Below are 14,008 nucleotides of genomic sequence, written 5' to 3' on the forward strand. Positions count from 1 at the left end.
GTATTGTTTTCCAGCCTTTCACTTTGAATTTGTTTTTATCCTTGTTGCTTAGATGTGTTTCTTGTAGGCAGCATATAGTTGGATTTTCTTTTTTAATCCATTCTGCTACTCTGTGTCTTTTTATTGGTAAGTTTAATCCATTTACATTTAGTGTAATTATTGACACTTGTGGGTTCCCTACTACCATTTTATAAATTGCTTTCTGTTAGTTTTGTATCTAGTTTGATTCTTCTCTTTTGTTTTTCTATCATTTGTTTCTGTTTGTTTGTGTTCCATACTTCTTTCCTCTGTTGCTACCTTTTTTAAGTCATGTGTTTTTGTGGTGGTTTTTTCTAGGGTGGTTACCATTAAGTAATGAAAAGGGTACCTACCATATTCATTGTAGTACCCTATCTTATAAGTATTTCTGCACTTCATCGTCCTTTGCTACTGTTAATCTCCATTCTCTCCCCCCCTTTTTTTTTCCTTTGTTGTCACAGTTTAAGTTTGGTTTTATTGTGTTCTTGGTGGAGCTGTTACTTGTGGTGTTGTTTTCTTTTGTTCTTTGAATCTGGTTGGAAAACCCCCTTTAGTATTTCCTGGAGTGGGGGCTTTCTCGTGATAAATTCTCTCATCTTTTCTGTATTTGTGAATGTTTTTATATCTCCTTCATACTTGAAGGATAGCTTTGATGGGTATAGTATTCTTGGCTGAAAGTTCCTCTCTTTCAGGGCCTTAAATATTGGGGTCCACTCTCTTCTAGCTTGTAGAGTTTCTGCTGAGAAATCTGATGATAATCTAATAGGCCTTCCTTTATAAGTTGTACTCTTCTTTTCCCTGGCTGCCTTGAGAATTTTTTCTTTGTCATTGGTTTGTGTCATCTTTATTATGATGTGCCTTGGAGTGGGTTTGTTGGGGTTAAGAAAACTCGGTGTTCTGTTTGCTTCTTGAACTTGAGGCTTTAGTTCTTTCCACAGGCTTGGGAAGTTCTCGTCTATTATTTGTTTGAGTATATTCTCCATTCCATTTTCTTTCTCTTCTCCCTCTGATATACCTATTATTCTTATGTTATTCTTTCTGATGGAGTCAGATAATTCCTGTAGGGCTTTCTCTTTTTTTATTATTTTTGAGTCTCTTTCTTCTTCTCTCTGTTGTGCCTCAAGTTGTTTGTCTTCTATTTCACTAATCCTATCTTCAATCTGGGTTGTTCTGCTAGCTAAGCTTGTTACCTCGTTTTTCAGCTCGTGAATTGAGTTTTTCATTTCTGTTTGATTTGTTTTTATAGTTTCAATTTCCTTGGTAATATATTCTTTGTGTTCATTGAGTTGTTTTCTGATTTCCCTATATTGCCTTTCCGTGTTTTCTTGTATATCTCTGAGTATTTTAAAGATTTCTATTTTAAATTCTCTGTCATTTAGCTCCAAGGCTTCCAATATGTTAAGTCTTTTCTCCATAGATTTTTCCACATCTATTTGTGTTACCTCTCTTTCTTTTGTATCCATAATATTCGATTTCCTCTTTCTTATTGGCATCTGCGGGTGGTCTTGTTGATAGCACACCAGCGCACTTTCTCGCGGCTTGAATGAACGTCCCTGCGGTAGCTTCCTCCACACCCTCGTCTCTCAGATTCGAGTGATAACAGTCCTTTTGCTTTCAGTTTGCTCCGAAGATAAATTTTCCTGTTTCTAGTTGATAAATTTGTTGTGATTTTGGGGAGATCTGTCGGACGCGCTGCTCACGGCGCCATTTCCGTGACGTCACTAGTCTTCCCTTCTCATAAATCTCAATGTTATATAATCTTCTGATAAAGATCATTTATTTATTGCATAATATTATGGGTTATCTTTGTATATATGTGTGTTATCTCCCCAACTAGACTATAAATTCTTGCCAAGACAGGTATAGATATATATATTATTCTTTTCTGATTTTCCTATGGATACTGCTTAATATATTGCAACCTTTTATCAAATACTTGACTGATTGATTGTTGGCATCAAACACAGAAATGGTTCTCCCAGACAGGCAGTGTTGGAGCCTTTGTGGCCAAAGTTGGGTTCCCTTGGAAGCAGCTACTAAAACAGAAATTAGAGGTTAGGATGTATACTAAGATGTACTCTTGGGTCAACCCTGTGGAGGGAGAAGAAGACGTGAGCGGCAGTGGAAGTTCAACAACAGTGTTGGTGGACCCGACGGGATGCTCTGAAGCCAGAATAACCCTTTGGAGTTTTCTCAAGTTGGGTTGCTATAAAGAGGCCTTTATCCTTCCTCATTGATCAGTAACTGAATGTGGGCCACCTGGGAAGGGGTGAGTTTTTGGAAGAGGCAGGTATTTGCAACTAAAGCAACCTTTGAAGGGTCTGACAGCGCATGGCTATCAGCCTATAGCCCTTTTCACCGCAGAAGATCAACAAGCTCTTCCCTAATGGGGGTCTGGGTGGTGCCGCCAGGCCCCTCCCTAGGTAACTCCAGTCAATTGGAAGTGCTCTCTGCAAAACTCAGATTGTCTTCTTTATCTGACCCCAAAGACAAGAGCATCAATGGGCACACTTATATTCATGATTTCCTAGTTGAGTTCAGTTAAATTGAATTTGTCATAGCAGTTTGAGAATTCGCTGCCAGCAATAATAAAAGGAATGGTTTTTATAAAAAAAAAATAGAGCACTGCCTTTGTCATTGTATTGGAACATTTTCAGAGCTAAGTTTCCAAGATGCTACATGGTATAAAGAAATATTGACTGAAATAGCATCATATTCAACTGTGATTCTTTGCTTTCTCTTCCTAAGAGAACTTCAACTAATTGGGTACTGAAAAGATAAAAAAAACAAGGGGGAGACGCAAAGAAACAGTCTGCTTGCTAGGTTCTTCAGAGGAGTCACTTGCTTCCACAGATGTAACTAGCTTACGTGGAGTCCAAACGAGGAAGCTAGAAGACTGAACAGACGGTACAAGGTAATGAAAGAAACATGATTTTCCAAGGTAGGTGCTTGGCACTTCTCCCCAAATATGTAAAAGGGAAGCTCAGAGAGCAAACATCAGGGATGCAGCATCTGTAGAATGTCTGTAGAAATCAGTAGATAGCACACCTGCTGCAGCCGGCACAGGCTTCCTGTGCCAAGCCGAGCGGCACAGCTGCGAGACACTAACTGTTGGCTGCTGCTCCCAGCTCTGCCTGCCTTCAGGGCTGGAGCCCCTCCCAGGGCAAGTTCACCCGGGTTCTTTGGCAGCTGATGTCTACATGAAGCCTGCTGGGAGCGGTGGAGAAAAGTGAGTTTGACATGCTTGGAAATATTTAGACCTAGGATGGAAGCTGCAAGGAAAATATTTACTCTGTTTGTTTTAATACCGCAGAGGTTTGGACCCAGGGAATCTTCAGAGAGTACAAAAGGCTCCTGCCAAGGCACCAGTTTAACAGTTTGGTCCCGGACAAAAGGGCATCTCGTTTAACTAGTCTGAGTGTCAAGAACATGTTTGCAACGCAGTAGCATGTCTGTCCCATCTGTTTGCGGAACTCTTTTCTTTAACCTGTGAATTTGGGGGGTGGTTTTTGAATATGAATGGAGTCAAAATGCGTTCTTTTGACAGAAAGTCAGTCAGCAAGAAAGCAAGTCATATGTAGCCCAAGAGGCTACCATAACCACTAGATCATGCACAGTGACCAGATCTTCATAGAAGGACACAAGCTACTTCTGCTCATGGCCCTCAGTGACAATTCCCTTACATCTAGCTGCCCGGGGTTCAGATATACTGGAGAGTACAAAAGGACTGTCTAATCGTCTCCTTGTTCAGGAAGTTTGGTAAAACAGAAGCCTTTCAAATATGATTTGAAAAGTTGCACATTTTGAGGTCTTTGTCTTTCATGGCGAGCTCCCACCTGTGAGACAGAACATCTAGGATCCATACTAATTTCCCTCTAGTTTTCTGTCACATTGATCTACAGCAGGATGAGAAATAACTACTTGTAAAGGGAAGACTTAAGAAAGATGTATCAGTTATGTGCACAAATATACATATTTGTGTGTATATCTGGAGGAGAAACGTCCAGAACAGTAGACTGTTATCAGAGCGTGCTCTACAAGAGTCTGGAAGAGATTCTGATGCCTCCCTGCCTTCAGATAGCATACCAGCAGAAAAAAAATCGTAATCATGTTGTAGCTCTCAGAAGAGCAGATTTCATGACATCCTGCAGTTTCCTATTCTATCGTACTATTGCTTCCCCCGTTGGCAATTTTTCTTTAAATCAGACACCCTGTGTGCTTCTTCCAAGCCAGTTCCTCCTGCATAATCTACACAGAGTGTGAACAGCTGCTTCTCAATCACTGATCACAGTTGTATTTCAATTCTCCTTCAATGGCTGTAAAACAAAATTCCTACTCAGAACTTTGTAACAGTCAGTGGAGCAGAGAGACAGGGCTGATTTCTTTGGTAACGGAGATGCTATGATCCATGCCCTTTCCCGAACCTGACCCTTTCTCCATCCTTCTTGACTATTGCCATCATGTGTGAAATCCCAGCTAAATCTGTTGTCTGCGGATGCAACTTTAAATATTTAAGATCCTCTGGTCAGTTTCTCCCTGAGTCAAAAAAAAAAAAAAAAAGTTATCCTACTTCTAACCACTTAACAATTAAATAAGAAAAGCATTTTGAGTCCCAAGTGGTTATTCTGACATAACCCACTATTGTCACATTTCTTCTTAGTTATACATGAGTCATAGAAACAACTACAATGGGAAAAAAATTCAAATACACAAAAATTTATAAATACTAATAAGCTAATTTTCATGAGAACTATTAGAGAAATATAGACTCATTTGTTTTATAGCATCTTAGAAGAAAGAAGAATATAAAACTTAATTAGTCTAACTATTTTTTTTTTTAATTTTTGAGAAATAAAACCAAGCTAGAGTGATAAAATAATTTTTCACGTCAGATAACTAGTCTCTGGTGTAGCTTAGTCATCTTAGAGCTCAGTTCCCCATTTTTGTAGCTTCCTTGCTCTCTAACAAATGGTCATCTGAAATCAGAAAAAGGAAGGTTCTGGAACATTGAAAGGTTAACTAAGAGATCTATGTTTGAAGATCACACTCTTGATCTGATTTTTTCTTATATCTGTGTGTGTGTGTGTGTGTGTGTGTGTGTTTACTAAGAATCTTACTGTATTTTTGTCATTCAGAACCTTTACCTGGGGCAAATTTTTCAATCCTAAAATTTGTTGACTTTTGGATATTATATCTACTTTGATATCTTCTTCAAAACAAGCTGAATTTTGTGTTTATTTCTTTCTTTATTGCTAAAAGGAGTCAATAGACACTGTTACATTCATTTTTATCAACCTCTTATACAAGTACTTCAGACTCAATAGTCACATGAGGTTGGTATGCTTTTCTATTTATTGTAGTTAATAGTTCTACCATATTTCATGTTTTGCAATGGAATAACATGGACAGGACCTCCATCTTTCCAGTCTTGTCTATCCGTTTCTCTGCTTCTTACAAATTGATTAGTAAACCAGTGTTACAAATTTTAGGTTTGTTAGGTATGTTTTAGGTTTTAGGTCTGTTAGCACCCCACTTCAAAATACCAGTTTCAGAATCAGTTAAGGTCCTATTAGGGACTCTAACAACAGACCCTTTAATATCAAAGCTTTAACATGGTGATGACTTATTTTTAGCTCATAGCACGGTTCATAGTGGCTACTTCTGATCAGGCAGGGCAGCTTTCCATGTGGTCATTCAAGGTTTAAGTTTCTTCTCTATTGTCATGCTACCTTATTACAGGTGTCTAGATCCTTTTACTATCAATAACATGTGAGGAAAGAGAGCCATGATCACTTGTGGGTTTTTTTTATGAACTGAGCTGGAAACTGGTAGCTATAATTTTTGCCGAGATTCTGTTGGCCGGGATGAAGTCATATGACCTCATCTAATTGCAAAGAGTGATAAAAAATGCAATATCTAGGCGTGTCTCCAGTGGGAAAAGGTAATGGATTTTGGTGCGCATGTGCAGTCTCTATCATGCCAATTGAGTATATGGGTGCACCAAAAGAAGCAGCACTGTTATGCAGTGTTGCTGAGAGCTCTGTGAACAATTATTGATAGTTATTGAACATTTAGCAGTAAAAGCATGCAAATGATTTAAAATCTCAAGGTGATCCCTGGCTGGTTGGCTTATTGTAGAGCATTGGCCTGGTGTGTGATATCTCAGGTTTGATTCCCGGTCAGGGCACACAGGAGAGGCACCCATCTGCTTTTACACCCCTTCCCCTCTCACTTCTTTCCCTCTCTCTCTTTTATCCTCTCCTCCTGCAGCCATGGCTCAATTGAAGCGAGTTGGCCCCGAGCACTGAGGATGGCTCCATGGCCTCTACCTCAGGTGCTGAAAATTGGCTCTGGTTGCAACAGAGCAAAGGCCCAGATGGGCAGAGCATCACCCCTTAGTGGGCTGGCCAGGTGCATCCTGGTTGGGGCATATGTGGGCGTCTGTCTCTGCCTCCCCTCCTCTCACTTAAAAAAAAGAAAAACAAAACCCTCAAGGTGTTTCAAGTATCATAGATCAGAAATCACTCACTTACACAAGTTTTATTGAGTATAGTAGTCGCCTTTATTTGCAGATTTGCTTTCTGTGGTTTCAGTTACCCACAGTCTAAAAATATTAAATAAAAAATTCCAGAAGGAAACAAATTATAAGTTTTAAAACTGCACACCATTTTGAGTAGTATGATGAAACCTTGTCCTATCCCGCTCCATGTGGGACAGGAATCACCCCCTTGCCCAATATACCCACACCATATATGCTACACCTCATCAGTCACTTAGTAGCCATCTTAGTTATCATGTTGACTGTCATAGTATCATAGTGCTTGTGTTCAAGTAACTCTCATATTACTTAATACCACATTCATTTTAAGTCTTATTAATTATATATACTATATTTTTATAGTGGTTCTGTTTTATGATTAGTTATTGTAGTTAATGTCTCATTATGCCCAATTTATGAATTAAAATTTAAGTATGTGTGTATAGAAAAAAGCAGTAAATGCAAGGTTCACGACTGTCCACTAGGAATCTTGGCACATGTCCCCCACAGATTACGGGGAAGCACTGACTTCACCATGTAGATCAATAGGATAAATTCTTGTCCTTAAGAATTTCTCAGTATTCCAGGGGAGACAAACATGTATACATACCTAAAATACAATCCTTTGTTTCTATAATAAAATTATCACTGTGCTACAGGAGTGCAAAGTATTATGTTCTGGTGTTATAGAAGAGTAAACGGGGACATTGCAGAAAAAGTCAACAAGTTATGAATCCTGTCTTGGTTTTTTTGTTTTGTTTTGTTTTGCAATGCAAACTTACTATGTCATTAAATAAGAAAAACTTTATGAGTAGGGGTTATTAAAATGCTAAACATGCTGCATCAAAGGAGCAAAACCCAAAGGTGTTTAAACAAAAAGGTCAGTGGTTTTTCCAATTCAATGTTTTGGAGAAGAAATTGAAAAATCTTGAAATCTAGAATAATACTTAAACTCAGAGAACCAGGAAAGCCATCCCCCACCCCCTTTTGATGGTTGCCGTTGTTGACGTTGAAGAGGAACTGGAATGAATAAGTTAATGGTCAGAAGTTTGTTTGTGAGATGCCTGCACTACGGCACTTGGGCAATCTCCCATGATGCTAGGGCCCCATTGGGTCTGACGAAGGCAGACACTCATCAAGCCTCTTGCCACCAGCGATTGGAGTCCTTCCACTTCATGCGAGCAGACAACCACAAGTATTTCTTTCCGTATACCAGGACCAGAAGCTAGGAGCATGGAATGCACACAGTATGCTTTGAACCTCATAATTGTTCCTTGTAATAATAAATTTTTACATTTGAACCTGTGAGTTATCAAGGAAAAAGAAACACAAAGCCACTTTGGTTAAAGGATAGACTTAAAATAACAGGAATTACGGAGATGGAAAAATACCACTTTTCTTTGTTGGCCCAAGGATTTATGTTTGGGGAAAAAGTGATTCAGAGGTGATGGCCTTTCTTGGACATTAACAAACTGTATGCAATTTGTGTCCCCGACCCCTGAAGGTGGATGGTGTGTGTAAATTAGAATAGGGAGGGGCTGAGATGGAGTAAATGAATGTTAAGCGCAGACGGCTTGATAGTTATAAAGGAAGGGACTCTTTGGATTTCTCTTGTAAGGACAATTTATCATGAAAAATATCTTTAACCTTAATCAGAGAATGAAAACAATTGTGCTTTAAACACATTGTGAATAAGAATATTGCTGAAAATGATATATTTGTACAAACAACAGGGTTTTCCCAGCCAACTTGCTACACTCAACTCATACTTATCAGATAGGAGCCTTAAGTAAATAAAATCCAGATGGGAGAAAGAATCAAACATTTAAACATCAGAAATCTCATGACAAAAGTATAAAAAAATAGACTCCCCCCCCCCCAATTTCCAAAGGGACAAAATTAAAAGGAAAATAAAAGCTGATAGTTGAAGTTTAGGTACATTTAAAATTTATGTGAAAAAAAAATTAATATTGATTGGCCAACTGTAGATTAGCACAGTCATTGCATCAAATAGAAAAATAAATTTATCTCTTTTCTTAATGCCTTATGCAAATTTTTAAGAAAATAATTCTAACTAATGACTGATCAAATAGAAATAATAGATATGCAAATGAAAAATGTTCAATTATGCTAATAAAATTATTGTATTGAGGTAACTTTTCACCTATTAAATAATAATAAACATTAAAAGAGACTTTTTTTCCTTCTTTTCCAAGTGAGAGAAAGAGAAATAAAGAGACAAACTCCTGCATGCACCCCAACCAGGTTCCACCTGGCAACTCTGTCTAAGGCTGATGCTCTGTCCAGCTGGGGCCACACTTACACCCAAGCTACTTTTAGCACTTGAGGCAGAGGCTTCATGGAGCCATCCTCAGCACCCAGGGCCAATGCACTTGAACAAATAGAGCCATGGCTGCAGGAGAGGAAGAGAGAGAGAGGAGGGGGAGGGTGGAGAAGCAGAGGGTTACTCCTTCTGTGTGCCCTGACTGGGAATCAAACCAGGGACATTCACACACTGGGTCGATGTTCTACCACTGAGCCAACCAAGAGACTTTTTTTTTTTTTTGTATTTTTCTGAAGTTGGAAATGGGGAGGCAGTCAGACTCCCGCATGCGCCCGACCGGGATCCACACAGCACGCCCACCAGGGGGCAATGCTCTGCCCATCTGGGAAGTCGCTCTGTTGCAACCAGAGCCATTCTAGTGCCTGAGGCAGAGGCCACAGAGCCATCCTCAGTGCCCGGGCCATCTTTGCTCCAATGGAGCCTTGGCTGCGGAAGAGGAAGAGAGAGATAGAGAGGAAGGAGAGGAGGAGGAGTGGAGAAGCAGATGGGCGCTTCTCCTGTGTGCCCTGGCTGGGAATCGAACCCAGGACTCCTGCATGCCAGGCCGATGCTCTACCACTGAGCCAACCGGCCAGGGCCACCAAGAGACTTTTTTAAAGTTAGCACAGAACTGATTTTTCTTCATTGCTAATGATATTATAAATTGGTAAAAAAATGTTTTGAAATATCATTTGAAATTTTATATACTTGATGATTGAATGAGCTGGGTTCAGAGGTGTGATATTGTGAAATAGCTGTATTTTTTTCCCTCCACAATAAATAATTAAAGTTTTGTGTTGAATCTTCCTTTCTGGCCCTTGGACAAAACTTCAGGTAAACTCATTTTCAGGTGTACAAAAGTCGAGTTCAAGCCTAAGAAACAAAACAAATCATAAAATCCTTCATTACATAATTCTATTTTAAGCTTCTCCCCTGATCTCCCAACCTGGGACCTTGAAATCTATATAGTAGAGAAGGTGTATATTTCATTATTATTTTACTTTATTCCTCCATTTTTCTTTCCTTACCCACTCTTTGTTTCTCAGCCCCTCCTTGGTGAAATGGGGTCAGAGAGGAGAGATCAGGCCTTAAAAGTTCTTTATTGATTGGTACAGTCATAATCAGGGGTCATTGCCCTATGGTAGAGGTAGATACCTAAATGCTGGTCTTTCTGGCTTTGGGTATTTTATGGGTTCTTCAAGGAAGTAAACTACCCAGGATACTATTCACTGGCTTGGGCAGTGCCCCAGCTGGCTGGCTGTGTATGATATCTATCTGAATTCTTGTGTGTGATGGTAACCTTTTTAAAGCCACCAATTTTGTTGGCTCTCAGCCCATGCAGGCAAATCACATTATGGCTCCTGCCTCCTTGCCTTCTTCAATGTCACACTGGCTCTTCTTTTCTCGGGTGCTGGACCATTCGGATTTCTCCCCGCCAATCTCTTGCCTTTACATTTTTAAGGTGAAAGCCAACTTCTTTGTTTTCCAAATTCCTCACATACCAAGATCTATGTTTCCTCACATGGCCTGAGATTGGTTAAGAAAGCACAGAGGAGGGGAGGAGAAATTCTGGACTTACTGACGGTTATTCTAAAAATGTATTTATAAAATTTCCTAATGCGTTCTGAATTTTTGTTATGTAATAGAAAGTAGGTGACAGGGTAAGAGGAGCTGAGCCTGGTTTTGGAACCCCCTTTGCAAGTCACATATAAATGAGCAGGAATCTCTCTCCCTAGAAGGTAGGAGTATTTGTCACATAACTTCTTTGCTTTGAATTCCCAGCCAAAATGCAAACAATGGGAAAAGTCCCACTTAGACTTGACATGTATAAAAAAAGAAAATCTTTAAAAATTGTTAAGTGTTTTAGACTAAGGGGAAAAAAAACCCTAAATTATGTAAAGGTTATATGAATTACATTAATCATTACAATATTGATTATAAAACTATAAAATTCCAAAATGGCAACTTGGAAGTAATCTAATGTTCCATGATAGAAGAATACTGTAGTTAAAAAAATTAGGGCATATTTATATTAAGAAAAACCATCTACTAAAATAATGGTAACAGACTATGTTCTCATATGGAAAAATAGAATTCAACATTAAAGTGGGGAAAGCAGGACATGAAATTGTATTCACACTAATTTACAACTATGTAACATACCTATTAGGAGGCTTGGGCTAGGAAATCAACTTGATTTTGTTTGTTTTTTGGTTTTTATTGATTTGAGAGAGAGAGGAAGGGAGAGAGAGAGATGATTTGTTATTCCACTTATATGCATTCATTGGTTGATTCTTGTCTGTACCCTGACCAGGAATGGAATTTGCACCTTTGGCATATCTGGATGATACTCTAACCAACTGAGCTACCCAGCCAGTGCCTCAACTCATTTCTAATCACACCTCTGTGACTTCATAGTTTGGTAACCTTGAGGAAGTTATTTAAAAACTCTAGCTCTTCTTTCTAAGAAGAAGATAATACTTGCTGTTGTTATCATGAGCTTTACTCAAGGAGGTAGTACTGGGCACTTAACAATTACTCAAAAAACTCTATTAAAATTCTGGGAAGGACACAGAAATGAAAACAGGAGTTGAATAAAATGGAAATGTCTCTTTGACCTTATTTTTAACCTTCTTTTAATGATGTTGTATTACTTCCAAAGTAAAAAACAAACACAAAGTGGCCCTGGCTGGTTGGCTCAGTGGTAGAGTGCCAGCCCAGTGTGTGGAAGTCCTGGGTTTGATTCCTGATCAGGACATACAGAAGTGACCATTTGCTTCCCCATCCCTCCCCTTTTCTTCTTCTCCCTCTCTCTCTTTATCTCTTCCCCTCCTGAAGCCATGAATGGTTCTAGCAAAGTTGGCCCTGGGCACTGAGGATGGCTCTTTGGGCTCACCTCAGGTGCTAAAAATAGTTCAGTTGCCAATCAACAGAGCAATGCCCAAGATAGGCAGAGTATATTGCCTGGTAAGGGGCTTGCCAGGTGGATCCCAGTCAGGGCATATGCAGGAGTCTGTCTCTGCCTCCCCGTCTCTCACTTAATTAAAAAAAAACCCAAAACTCAAAGAAACCAAGCTGTTGGCAGCCAAGATGTTGGTGACAGCAGCCCACAAACTCTAAAGATAACTCCTGAACATAGGCTTGCACCAAAGAGGCTTCCTCACATTTCTGGACAAATCTGTTTTCCAACATATTGGGTTAACCAATCTAAGACTTTGTTCATTTCAATCACTTGGCATTCTCTTGCCATCTTTGCATCACCTGGGTATCACTCCCTTTGTCTTCCAGTAGGTGCTGCAGTGGTTCACCTTGCTTTCTTCACAGTCCATTTATGTCAAATGGTAAAACCCAAGTGAAATATTTCTGATGTCAATCAAGGCTAATATTGACATTGTGGTCAATTGATAGAAGAGAGAAAATTACAATCTCCTGAAGTAGGTTCAATTCAAACAAGAGAAAAATACCTTGACAAACCATTCAATGATTTTTATTGCAGTTTATTATGTGACTGGACTATAATCTGCATATGCCTTGGTTATTAAAATAAACTACTTTAAAAATTCTGCAAATAAACTTTCTCCCCATACATTATCACTCTTTTATTTGCTACTATATGTGCTAATAAAAACATTACATGCATTATTTCAAACCAAGAAGAGAGCCAAGTTTAATATTTAAAAAGGATGAAAAGGTTGAAAATTTAAAAGATCTTTGTTGAGTGGATTCTGTCCTAGGACTTTGATTATTATCCCAGAAACATAATTGATCAACCTAAGCTAGTCCCCTAACAACTAATTGAAACTAATGTTTATATAGTTGCTTCTCACATGGCTTTATGCTGCTTCTTCTAGTGATAAAAAGAGTCCATGTTGCAAGATGGTTAAGCCTTGGACTCTTTGTCTGGACCACTCCTTTTGAGTACAAGCTTTACCACTCACTAGTTGAAGAAACTTTAGCAAGTTACTTTACCTTTTGTAACTCAGCATTGTCATTTGTAACTCAGCATTGTCATTTGTAAAATAATATTAGTACCAGCCCATGGGATTGATACAAGTTTAGTGATAAGCTAAAGTAAAGGCTATTACATTTTAAAAATATATATTATTTGAAATATTCCCAGGGTTTTAACACATAGGAGAAAGTGACTAAATAAATCCTGAACACTTAACCAAAATAGTGAAATTCTTCTGTATGATACTGGAATGGCAGATACATGTTATCAAAATCAATAAAATGTACAACACTAGGAGTGAACCCTACTGCGAACTATGGAATATGGGTGATAATGATATGTCAGTGTAGGTTTAACGATTGTAACAATATACTGTAGTTGGGAATGTTAATATAAGGGGAGGCTATGCTTGTTTTGGAGCAGGGAGCCTATGGGAACTCTCTGTACTCTTCTCAATTTTTCTGAGAATTAAAGCTTCTCTAATTTTTTAAAACTAAAATAGTCGCATTGAAGTAAGTACATACTGAGTACTCAGTTTTGACTATTATTACTGTGGCCTTTGTTCCTGACAAAATTTAGATGACTTTTGAAAGAATCTACCTTGAGCAACTTTAGTAATCAAAGGGACAGAAAGAAGGGGGTAGAGATGGTGACAAAAATAGAGCTGTATTCTCTGAATTTTATGCAGAATCCTTTCATTTCATATTCCTGTGCTCCTCAGTTGAGTCTTTGGATGTGGGCACCATGTGTGCATGTATCAGTTACTAGAACCTTTTGTTATTATTATTAATTTATAATAGCACACTACCATTTCAACAGATTTGATGAGTTGGATTCATTTGGCCATCTCCTGTTCAAAAAAAGATTGAGGTAAGAGTTGTTCCTGTGATAACTTTGTCAGTCAATGCTTTTTGAAAAGAAATGGAAATCAGCCCTTCAGGACATTGACCACATTTTTATTCCTTTTCACATTGTGAATTTTTACTAGTGATTACTAGATTTCTACTTGTGGTTCCAATAAAGATGTGGGAAAACCTTTGGCCTGCATGAGCAACAGGACCATGTGGAGACTTGGAGAAGCAGAACTGTAGCATACAATATGTATCAATGGAGAGAAGGCTAGTATTTTATTTTACTTTAGGAATGTACACAAGTAAAAGGATTAAAATCCTTTGGC

The sequence above is a fragment of the Saccopteryx leptura genome, chromosome 5 (assembly GCF_036850995.1).
Source record: "Saccopteryx leptura isolate mSacLep1 chromosome 5, mSacLep1_pri_phased_curated, whole genome shotgun sequence".
Lineage (NCBI taxonomy): Eukaryota > Metazoa > Chordata > Mammalia > Chiroptera > Emballonuridae > Saccopteryx > Saccopteryx leptura.